We start from the raw sequence: 11,418 nt of genomic DNA, 5'->3' as shown, positions 1-11,418 counted from the left end.
AGGCGGGGAACGTTGGAGTCCGCCGTCACTGGAGCAAGCAAGCCTCCCTGTTCACTTCAGTGCATGGCTGCCGGCCGCCATCTTGGCTGACAGTTAATTTGCATAAGGATATGCTGATTAGCCAATGGGAAGGGTAGTGGTCGTACGCTAATTACCATGTTTCTCTTTTATTAGTGTAGATAATTTAAAAGAAAATTGAATTGTGTATTTTGTAGGATTATTTGTCTGCTTTGGTGAACTGTGGGCTTTGCCTTAGTGTGACCCTCCATGGGTTCATTCTTGCTCATCAAAAGAGGCATCTACAGTCTCACCACAATGAAGTACATTTTTAATCCCCCCCATGACCCACACACACACACACACACACACACACACACACAGACACACAGCTGAGTCCACCTTGAGAACCTATCCAAGTACATTTTGGTTATACAGAGATTATTGGTCAAAAGCCAGGAGTTCCCGTGAGAAGGAATTGGATTCTTTTCCTTTTAGATGACTGTTTTTGAAATTTTGTTGTTGCAAGATACGTTTCCTGTTGAGTAATGTGTGTGTGTGTGTGTGTGTGTGTGTGTGTGTGTGTGTGTCTTTATTATAGTAGTTCCTCCTTATCTGCAGTGGATGTTACCAAACTGCTTCTGTGCTGAGGGCTAGCCCTGCCTCTGTAGAGTCAGGACCTTTCATGAATCAGGCGACCTGCAGGTTCCTGACTCATGCAGGAACAGTTTCACCACACGAGTCCAGGTGAAAGTGAGAGTAAGTTTATTAAAGCTTGGGACCACGAGGCCAAAGAAGGGCCCCTGGAGACAGGACCAGGGGATAAGCCTGGGACAAGCTGCCACTGCCCATGGCTCCCCTGGGTGCACGTCTTGTGGGCACCCTGAGGGCTTAGGGTAGAAGAGGCAAAGTACATGCCCGAGGAAAGGGGGACACAGGTTTGCTCAAAGAAGAGCTCACATTGGCACCCTTTGTCCTGAGGGTTTTATCTATTTTTTATAGGTGGGAATTTTAGGGGAGGTCTCAGGGGTGGATCTCAACAGACTATTCATTAGATTTACAGCTATGTCATTTAGTACATTGATATATAAAAATGAGCTTATAATGGGGCTGGAGTCATTATCTTTCTTTTTTTGTTAAATATATTTTTATTGATTTCAGAGAGGAAGGGAGAGGGAGAGAGAGTTAGAAACATCAATGATGAGAGAGAATCATTGATTGACTGCCTCCTGCATGCCCCCTACTGGGGATCAAGCCCACAGCCTGGGCATGTGCCCTTGATCAGAATCGAACATGGGACCCTTTCGTCCGCAGGAGGACACTCTATCCACTGAGTCAAACCAGCTAGGGCGGGGTCATTTTCTTTCTTTTTTTTATTGTCTAAAGTTTTACATATGTCTCCTTTCTCCCCAATTGACCCCCTCTCCCCCACAGCCATTCCCACCCTGGGCAAGCCCCCACCGCCCCAGTGTCTGTGTCCATTGGTTATGCTAATATGCATGCATACAAGAGAGCTACTTTTACTAAAGTAATTAAAGATATTAATTACTCTAGTGTACTTTTATTTCATAGGCAGCATACAAGTAAAGCCAACAAAAATTATCTTAGATCGCTGTGAACTCTAGAATAGTGGGGTTGGAATGGATATTTTATTTTATTTTTTATTCCACTGGAGTTACCATTCTATAAGTCTGTTCCTCACCTCAAGGCACCTAGTGTTCTTGCGTTTATCTTTGTTCACGGCTGGGATGTCAGGCAACCTGCCTGGAGCTGGGTATGGAGGCCTAAATTCAGAATCTGCCTACCCATACGGCCCAGAAAGATGGATGACTTCAGTCACCTGAAAGTGTTATTGGAAAACAGGTGCACTAACATTCCATTGTGTAGATGTACCACAGTTTTTTAATCCACTCATCTGCTGATGGGCACTTAGGCTGTTTCCAAATCTTAGCTATTGTAAATTGTGCTGCTATGAACATAGGGGTACATATATCCTTTCTGATTGGTGTTTCTGGTTTCTTGGGATATAGTCCTAGTAGTGGGATTATTGGGTCAAATGGGAGTTCCATTTTTAACTTTTTGAGGAAACTCCATTCTGTCTTCCACAGTGGCTGCACCAGTCTGCATTCCCACCAGCAGTGCAAGAGGGTTCTTTTTTCTCTACATCCTCGCCAGCACTTGTCGTTTGTTGATTTGTTGATGATAGCCATTCTGAAAGGTGTGAGATGGTAACTCATTGTTGTTTTGATTTGCATCTCTCAGATGATTAGTGACTTTGAGCATATTTTCATATGTTTCTGGGCCTTCTCTATGTCCTCTTTCGAAAAGTGTCTATTTAAATCCTTTGTCCATTTTTTGATTTGATCGTTTATCTTCCTTTTATTAAGTTGTGTGAGTTCTCTGTAAATTTTGGAGATTAAACCCTTATCGGAAATATTATTGGCAAATATGTTCTCCCATGCAGTGGGCTTTCTTGTTGTTTTGTTGATGGTTTCTGGGGTCATTTTCTTCTTACTTTTACTTTTATCTTGGACTAGTGGCCCGGTGCATGGATTCGTGCACATTGTAAGTAAATTAATTAAAAAATATTTTAATACATATCGCTATTCACCCTTTTTCTATAATAGAAGTGTCAGAGATGAAAGAAAATTAGTAAAGTGTACATGAAAATAATATATAAATTGATTAATAAATAAACAATAACAACATGATATAACAACGAATATTTTCCATGAGATTTTTACTGTCAGAATCTTCATTTATCATTAATTTTTTAATATATGCTGGGTTTTCTGGAAAATTTATATCATTTAGACAAACTTTGCCTTTACTGCAACATCAAGTACATTTTCCATGAGATGGTTTTTTTCATTGGAGAAATTTAGGGATAGGCAAAATTGACATGTTAACAGTCATTCCACCACAACTGTGTTCGATAATTGCATCCTCATTTACCTCATTTTCGCTATGAAGACAGTTCCTACCAGTATTGGTAGTACTTGTTGATGACTGTTCTTCAGACATATTCTGTTGATGACGTCGCTTTCTTTTGGCTTCAGATGTACATAGTGCCAATAGTTGTTCTTCAGACATACTCTGTTGATGATGTTACTTTTTTCAGCCTTAGAGGTACATTGTGCCAATAGTTGGTCTTCAGATACATTCTGTCCACGATGCTGGCTTCTTTCAACTTTAGAGGTACGTTGTGGCAATAGTTGGTTTTCAGACATATTCTGTTGACAGTTTCAGCTTCAGAATGTCAACAAAAATGTGATGTCATTACCCGGCACCCGCAGCCACCGTTTCTGGGCTGGGCTGGGATGGGGTCTTGGCAGTGTTGGCTGTGATTTGGTGGGGTGTCGCTCCAGGATGGTGGCAGGGGCCTGTGTCCCACTTGGGAGAAGCCAAGTGTTGCTTTGTGGGCACCAGGTTCGCAGTGGCATTTATTGTTAAATGGCCTGTCACTACGGAGAGGAAGCCGGGCGTTGCTATGTGACATCATTACCTGGTGTCCACAGCCACCATTTCTGGGCTGGGCTGGGCTTTCGGTTGCATTTTGTGCCATGGGGTCTTGGCAGCGGCTGTGATTTGGTGGGCTGTTGCTCCTGGGTGGTGGCAGGGCCTGTGTCCCACTTGGGGGAAGGTGAGTGTTGCTTTGTGGACGCCAGGTACGCAATGCCGTTCCTCTGTAAATGGCCAGTGCACGTCATGGCAGCTCCTGCGTTAAACATTTGCCCCCTGGTGGTTAGTGCGTGTCATAGCGACTGGTAGGAGGGTCTAACACTTAGCATATTAGCCTTTTATATGTGTGTGTGTGTGTGTGTGTGTGTGTGTGCGCGCGCGCCCACATACACACACACACATACTAGAGGCCTGGTGCATGAAAATTCATGCACTGGAGGGGGGTTCCTCAGCCCGGCCTGCCCCCTCTCACAGTCCGGGAGCCCTCAGGGACAGGAGGCGACTCGGCCATCAGGGGAAGGTGACAACTCCATCACACCTCTGCTGCTGCCACTGCTGGCAGCGCAAGCCTTGGCTGGTCCTGGGCGGCTGGGCAGCCGCCATCCGAGCCTTGCCTGTGCCTCGGGCCTGCCCTGGGCGGCTGGGGGGTTGAGGGCAGGTCCGGCCGCACTGTGTGCCTGCCACCCCCCCGGCGGGGCTGAAAGGACTGGGGGACTCCGGCGGGGCTTAGGGGACTGGGTGCCGCCATCTTGTGGCTATGGGTACTGCCATATTTTGCGATGGTGTGATGGTCAATTTGCATATTCCCTCTTTATTAGATAGGCTATATATAGATAGATTAGTCTGGCTCTAATTAGGTGGCTTTTTTGGGGGTCTGTTTTGTTATCTATCAAAAGGTGATTTAAGCTACCTGCTCTTAGATATCTTTGGTTAGGGGATAGGTTTAAACCACCCGCTCTTAGGTATCTTTGGTTAGGGAGCATAAAATCTTGTGATTTATCAGCTGGCTGTTAATTGTTCAGCCTGTCCAGCTGTTTGTTCAGCCATTTGTCTCGGTTTCCTCATTCCACTTGCAAGGGAATTTTCCTAGGTTCTTACTAACTTGCCTTAGGAGTATGTTCCAAGATCCCCAGTGAATGCCTGAAACCATGGATAGTACTGAACCCTACATATACTATGTTTATTTTCTACTACATACATACGTTTTCTCTTAAAGGAACCAGTTTATATCCTTTGGCATATCCAAATTGCCAGCATCACTATTCTTGTGCTTTGGGGCCATTGTAAAATAAGGGTTACTTGAACACAAGTACTGTGATACTGCTACAGTTGATTTGATAATTGAGACAGCTACTAAGTGACTAATATGCAGGTAACATATGCAGGATGGGTATGCTGGACATAAGGATGATTCACCTCTGGGCAGGCTGGAGGGTGGAGTAGGATGATGGGAGATTTAAAAGTCATGAATTATTTCTGGAATTTTCCATTTAATATTTTTGTACTGCTGTTGACCACGAGTAGCTGAAACCACAATCAAAGGGAGGGGGATGACTATGGTACTTTAATGTGGGAAGATACAAAAAGGAATTTAAGTAGAGCAATTTCATTTTACTACATTTTATTGCCTGTTTGTAAAATACAGGAGGCTAGTTATGAGTTTATCTGTAAAATCCAGATAAAATGTGTTCTTGTCACTTACAACAGTGACATTTAATTCTAGTATATTATTTCCATTCCAAAATATAATTATACTAAATGTTTATGATATGAGGAGGTTGCATATAAAACCTTGACCAGGTTTCTTTTTTTTTTTTTAAAGATGCCCAAATATGCCCCAACTTTTAATAAGATACTCTATACATGTACAAAAATTGAAATAGCATGTAAAAAAATTGTTACAAATTACATTTTTGAAAACCAGAGAATTTAATTAATACATCCTTTGCTAATTATGCTCTAGCCAAACCACCCAATGCTTTCTTTTTTACACACAAGTTACTTCTAATTTTTGATACTGCGTTTCATCTTACTGACTTCAGCAACACTCAAGACCTATTAGTGTTTCTTTGGGTCAAATAAAAAAGTGGCACTGAGGTATAATGAAATGCAAACTATATAGATTCCTTATAAGTTATTGGCCTCAAGATAGACTTTCAAGAAAGGGATGAAAAAAAAAAGACATCACAGAACTTCTATCAGAGGTTATCAAAATATTGGTATACATTATGTTCTAACAGTGTAGATTTCCCAAGCTGCTGCACAATTATCCTAAAATTACTAGCAAGCAAAAAGTACAAGAATAAGGCTAATGGCTAACTCCACTTAGTGTCTTAATTATTCTCCATACTAATATCATCAGAAGGATCTCCAAGAAATCGGCAATAATGACCGCTACATCTAAAGCTTCTGAATCTTGATTCAGTCTCAAGTTTCCTCTCACGTGGTGTTTTCCAAGTAGAGAGAGGGTGCAATATTTAATAACGTGTAGCATACTTTGCAGCCTTTCTTTACAAGCAGTTGCCAATGTCCACATTGCACGTCTCACGTAGAGTATGCCTGACCCAGCCCCAGGCCCAGCCCCTGGAAATTCTTTACTCTGTCCTGCTGTTGGGGTGAACCTCCTGGTAGAAGGAAAGGGAATTTGGTACTAGGGTTGAGAGTCAATTTACCAAGGTTCTTTGCTAGTATTTCTGAGACAACTTGAGAATCCCTGAATCTTCTTTTTCTAAAAATCCTACCCCAAGGATATATTTTTAATTTTATTATTTTTATTTTTATTTTTTTGGGGGGTGGGGATATGTTTTTCATTTACTTTATTTTTTTAATCCTTACCAGACGAGTCAGGATATTTTTTCCCCATTGATTTTTAGAGAGAATGGAAGGCAGAGGGGAGGGGGGAAAGGGGTGCTAGGAAAAGAGAGAGAGAGAGAGAGAGAGAGAGAGAGAGAGAGAGAGAAAGAAATACATTGATGTGAGAGAGACACATCAATTGATTGACTCCTGTTCTGCCCTTTGGTCCAAGGCCCAACACTCTAACCACTGAGAAAAACTGGCCAAGGCTTGCTTGCTTGCTTGCTTATTTATTTATTTAATTAATTGGAGAGAGAGAGAGAGAGAGAGAGAGAGAGAGAGAGGAGAACAGGGGGGGGGGGGGGGAGGGGAATATTGACCAGTTGCCTCCCATATGCGCCTTGACTGGGGATTGAACCAGAAACCTAGGTACGTGCCCTGACCTGGAATGGAATCTGCAACCTTTTGGTGCGAGAGGTGATGCTCCAACCAACTGGGTGAGCCACTTAGCCAGGGCCAACTGAATCTTATTCACTCAGCATCTTAGAAGACCCCGAAATCAACTTGAGCTTACTTGATGAGCCCGTTGGAAGTCTAGTCACAGCTTGAAACTCCTAGATCCCTCCAAAGGGTTCCAGTGGAAGGTGATGCTCAAAACTCTCAAATTGCTACAGAGGAGCCCAGAAATAGGCAGGAAAGCCCAAATTCCAACAAAATGTGGTGAAAGAAAGAGCTAACCTTGACCAGGTGTCTTAAAAGTTTCACAGAATTTTTACATTTCATGAGTCAAGAATGTGACTAACCCCGAGTTATTGAGTTTTGGTGCAAAGGACTGAACTTAAAAATTGAAATTGCCACTTGTGGTGTTCTCTTCCCCTTCAACCTTAATTTTAAACTGGATTCTTTTATTTCAGTTGCTTTCAAACTGTAAAGTGTTCTGTGGAGGTATATCTTGGTGAACCAGAACTAGAGTGAGGTTGGAAGGCAGGACTGGGGAAGAGAGATTGAAAAGATAGAGTCTAGGTTCCCCATTTTCAGAATCATTTCTTCTTTGTATATTTTATACGTTTGGATTCCATCTAAGATGGTTGAGGGGAAAGTCCAGTTTAAAAATAAGAAGGTGTGAACTATTACTACATGCTTAACATTTTGAGGAAGGAGGTCGTAGTGGTCTCCAAGTTGTAGTTCTTGTGACCAGATACCCCAGTAGTTTTTGTACCTGCTTTGACCCATAAATTTATATACTATTAATGGCTAATCTCTGATTTCACTGATGTTTTATTGCCACCTGCTTTGAGTTGATAGTACTTGACTTTATTTTATTTTGGAGGTATTCAAGTTAAGTTCACTAAAATCACAAACCTCTAGGACAGCGGTTCTCAACCTGTGGGTCGCGACCCCTTTGGGGGTCGAACGACCCTTTCACAGGGGTTGCCTAAGACCATCGGGAAACACATATAAAATTGCATATTGTTTTGTGATTAATCACTGTGCTTTAATTATGTTCAATTTGTAACAATGAAAATACATCCTGCATATCAGATATTTACATTACGATTCATAACAGTAGCAAAATTACAGTTATGAAGTAGCAACGAAAATAATTTTATGGTTGGGGTCACCACAACATGAGGAACTGTATTAAAGGGTCGCAGCATTAGGAAGGTTGAGAACCACTGCTCTAGGACATCATGAAAGATTACGGACAAAAGGGAAACATAGACAAACCATTGGAGTCATATTTGAGGGACATTGAATATAAGTGTTAAACTCAGGACTCACCATTTCTGAATATTTAAAAAATATCTTTCCCTTTGCTTCTCCGTTCCATTTGTAGTTTTTACTTACTTTGGATGTCTGAATTGGGTGGAGAGCTCAGAGATAGATTATGCAAGCATTTCTTACTGGTGCAGATCAGAATTACTTGGAAAACATATAAAACATTTATGAACATTCATATAAGTGAAATACTCTACAGCAATAGAAAGAAAATGAAGGTTTTTGTTGACTCATGAGAATGATTGTCAAGATATATTACTAAAGTAATAAAAGCCGGATATAGAACAGTATTTATCTACCAGGTATTATGCTACCATTTGTGTAGGGGGAAAGAGGGAGAGACAATATTCTAAAGGATACTCTAGAAACTAGTAAGTTTGGTTGCCTTCTGGGAGCACAGTTGGTTAGCTGAAGGGAGAGGGGAGATTTTTCTTTGTATTATATGGTACTTTTAAAAACTCTTAAGTCATACATATAATACCTACTTCTAAAACCAAAATGAAACAAACATCACACCATTAAAAACTCCATGTGCTGGCATTTTCTCTTTTACCAAGTGCAAGTATGTAGGAGGGGAATGCTGCCCAGTTGGTTTTAATGTGCGGTCCACTGAACATCTCAGAGTAGTTCACTATTTACTGAGAAAACTGCAACTTCGTGAAATGGGAGAAATTGAATTTCTCTGTGCTTCAGTTCCTAAATCTATAAAGTCATTGTGAGTTGGATAATCTAAAAACCTCCCAAGTCTTAGTTTTTCTGACTTCCATGTGTTGAGAGGGAGCAGGCAGGAAACAGTGTGGGGAGACAGCTGGTTCTGTCTTCTAACTCCTCCCCTGGCCATGTTCTTCTACAACAGAAAATTAAATGAGTAGTAAGAATGGTATGTTTATTTAAACTATTCATATGCTACATAGGACCCATGAAATTTTAAAAAGTTCTTTCTCTAAGTTTTGTATTAAGGTTATATTGAATGATAGTTCTCTAGAAAATTTTGTTTTCTAAATGTAGCTTGGTAAAGAATTTCACTAAAATGGAGAAATTGGATCAAGTTAGCACACTGAATTTTTTAAAAAAATTGCTCTCCTTCCAAATCCCTTAAAATGATAGAAACAAACAAAAAATACTTTAGTAAATGACATAAATTATTAAATGAATGGGGATTTTCATATATACACATACATATATGAATATATTTATATATAATTTTTATTTTAGTTATACAAGGTGATGGCAAAAGTAAGTTTACATTTGTTCTTATGGAAAAATAATACAATCATACATAATAAAAGGGTAATATGCAAATAGATCGAACGGCGGAAGACCGGTTGCTATGATGTGCACTGACCACCAGGGAGCAGACACTCAATGCAGGAGCTGCCCCCTGGTGGTCAGTGAACTCCACAGGGGGAGTCCAGAAGCCAGGCTGATGGCTGGCAAGCAATGGCAGAGCCTCTCCTGCCTCCGCAGCAGCGCTAAGGATATCTGACTCCCCATGGGGAGTGGGCCTAAGCCGTCAGTCAGACATCCCCTGCGGGCTCCTGGACAGCAAAAGGGCGCAGGCTGGGCTGAGGGACCCCTCCCCCCAAGTGCACGAATGTCATGCACTGGGCCTCTAGTAATAAATAATAATACAAGAATAAACTGTTTCATGTACTCATAACTGTAAACCTAGTTTTGCCAAACCCGGTATATAAATAATTCCTGTCATGAGTATATATGTACACACCTGTGTGTGTGTGTGTGTGTGTGTGTGTGTGTGTGTAATATTTCTTATGGGAATTTTACATATTTTTTAAATATAATTAAGATGAGAATTTATATATATATGGTACTTTATATACACACATTTTCCCATTATATATGACTAGAGGCCCGGTGCACGAAATTCGTGCATGGGTCGGTGTCCCTCAGCCTGGCCTGCACTCTCTCCAGTCTGGGACCCCTGGGGGGATCTCTGACTGCTGGTTTAGGCCCGATCCCAGAGGTATCGGGCCTAAACTGGCAGTCGGACATCCCTCTCACAAACTGGGACTGCTGGCTCCTAACCGCTTGCCTGCCTGCCTGATTGCCCCTAACCGCTTCTGCCTGCCAGCCTGATCACCCCCAACTGCTCCCCTGCTGGCCTGATTGATGCCTAACTGCTCCCCTGCAGGCCTGGTCGCCCCTAACTGCCCTCGCCTGCAGGCCTGGTCGCACCCAACTGCCCTCCCCTACAGGCCTGGTCGCCCCCAACTGCCCTGCTGGCCTGATCTCTCCCCCAACTGCCCTCCCCTGCCAGCCTGGTCGCCCCCAACTGCCCTCCCCTGCAGGCCTGGTTGCCCCCAACTGCCCTCCCCTGCTGGCCCGATTGCCCACAACTGCCCTCCCCTGCTGGCTATCTTGTGGTGGCCATCTTGTGATGATATGAAGGGTGGCCATCTTGTGGTGACGTTGCACGTGATGCCACCTAGGCTTTTATCATATAGGATATACACATACACACACACACACACACACACACACACAAACACACACACACACATATATATACACACACACATACATACATACATATACTCACACACACACACATATATACACACACACACACAATCACACACACACACATACATACATACATACATATACTCACTCACACACACACAAACACACACCTATATGGCCTGGTGCATGGATTCGTTTACCAGTGGGATCCCTCGGCCTAGCCTGCGGGATCGGGCAGAAACAGGCTCTCTGACATCCCCTGAGGGGTCCTGGATTTTGAGTGGGCGCAGGCCAGGCCAAGGGACCTCACCGGTGCACGATCAGTGCTGGGGAGGGACGCGGGAGGTTGTCCAGCTGGGGAGGGACTGCGGGAGTGCTCCAGGGTGTCTCCAGCCCATCTCGCTCAGTCCTGATTGGCCAGGCCTCAGCAGCAAGCTGCACCTACCAGTTGGAGCATCTGCCCCCTGGGGGTCAGTGCACGTCATAGCGAGCAGTTGAGCGGCCTTAGCATATCATTAGCATATTACATAAGCTGACTCTGATATTCACATGAAAGAAGAAAAGTGCTAGAATAGCGTTCTGAAGGCTTTGAAAGGAGCAGCAACAACTAAGCATAGTGAGGGGAAACTTGTCCAGATATAAAAGCCTTATAGTGTTAACAGTAACTTAAAATGTGTGGTATTGGCATAGGAATCATGGACATATTATAAATATCTACACTAATAAAAGAGAAACATGGTAATTAGCGTACGACCACTACCCTTCCCATTGGCTAATCAGCATATCCTTATGCAAATTAACTGTCAGCCAAGATGGCGGCCGGCAGCCAGGCAGCTGGAAGCGAACATGAGGCTCGCTTGCTCCAGTGACTGCAGACTCCAACGTTCCCCACCTGACTTGCCG

General features: G+C 42.9%; 1 protein-coding gene across 11 annotated transcripts in view; it reads left to right on the top strand.

Moving 5' to 3' along the window:
- The window catches only part of NCOR1 (nuclear receptor corepressor 1), a 241,681-nt gene that overhangs the window by 14,188 nt on the left and 216,075 nt on the right, over positions 1 to 11,418 (top strand). The window contains exon 1 of one of the 11 annotated variants that reach the window (XM_014542875.1): positions 3,152 to 3,195. The exons of the other annotated variants lie outside the window; for them this stretch is intronic. The gene's annotated coding sequence lies outside the window, so the exon portion shown is untranslated. Of the gene's footprint in view, positions 1 to 3,151; positions 3,196 to 11,418 lie in introns of those variants that run through there. 11 annotated transcript variants of the gene reach the window in all.

Source organism: Myotis brandtii, unplaced genomic scaffold (assembly GCF_000412655.1).
Source record: "Myotis brandtii unplaced genomic scaffold, ASM41265v1 scaffold314, whole genome shotgun sequence".
Lineage (NCBI taxonomy): Eukaryota > Metazoa > Chordata > Mammalia > Chiroptera > Vespertilionidae > Myotis > Myotis brandtii.
The sequence above is the reverse complement of the archived record's forward strand: the minus strand, read 5'-3'. Positions and strand labels throughout refer to the sequence as shown.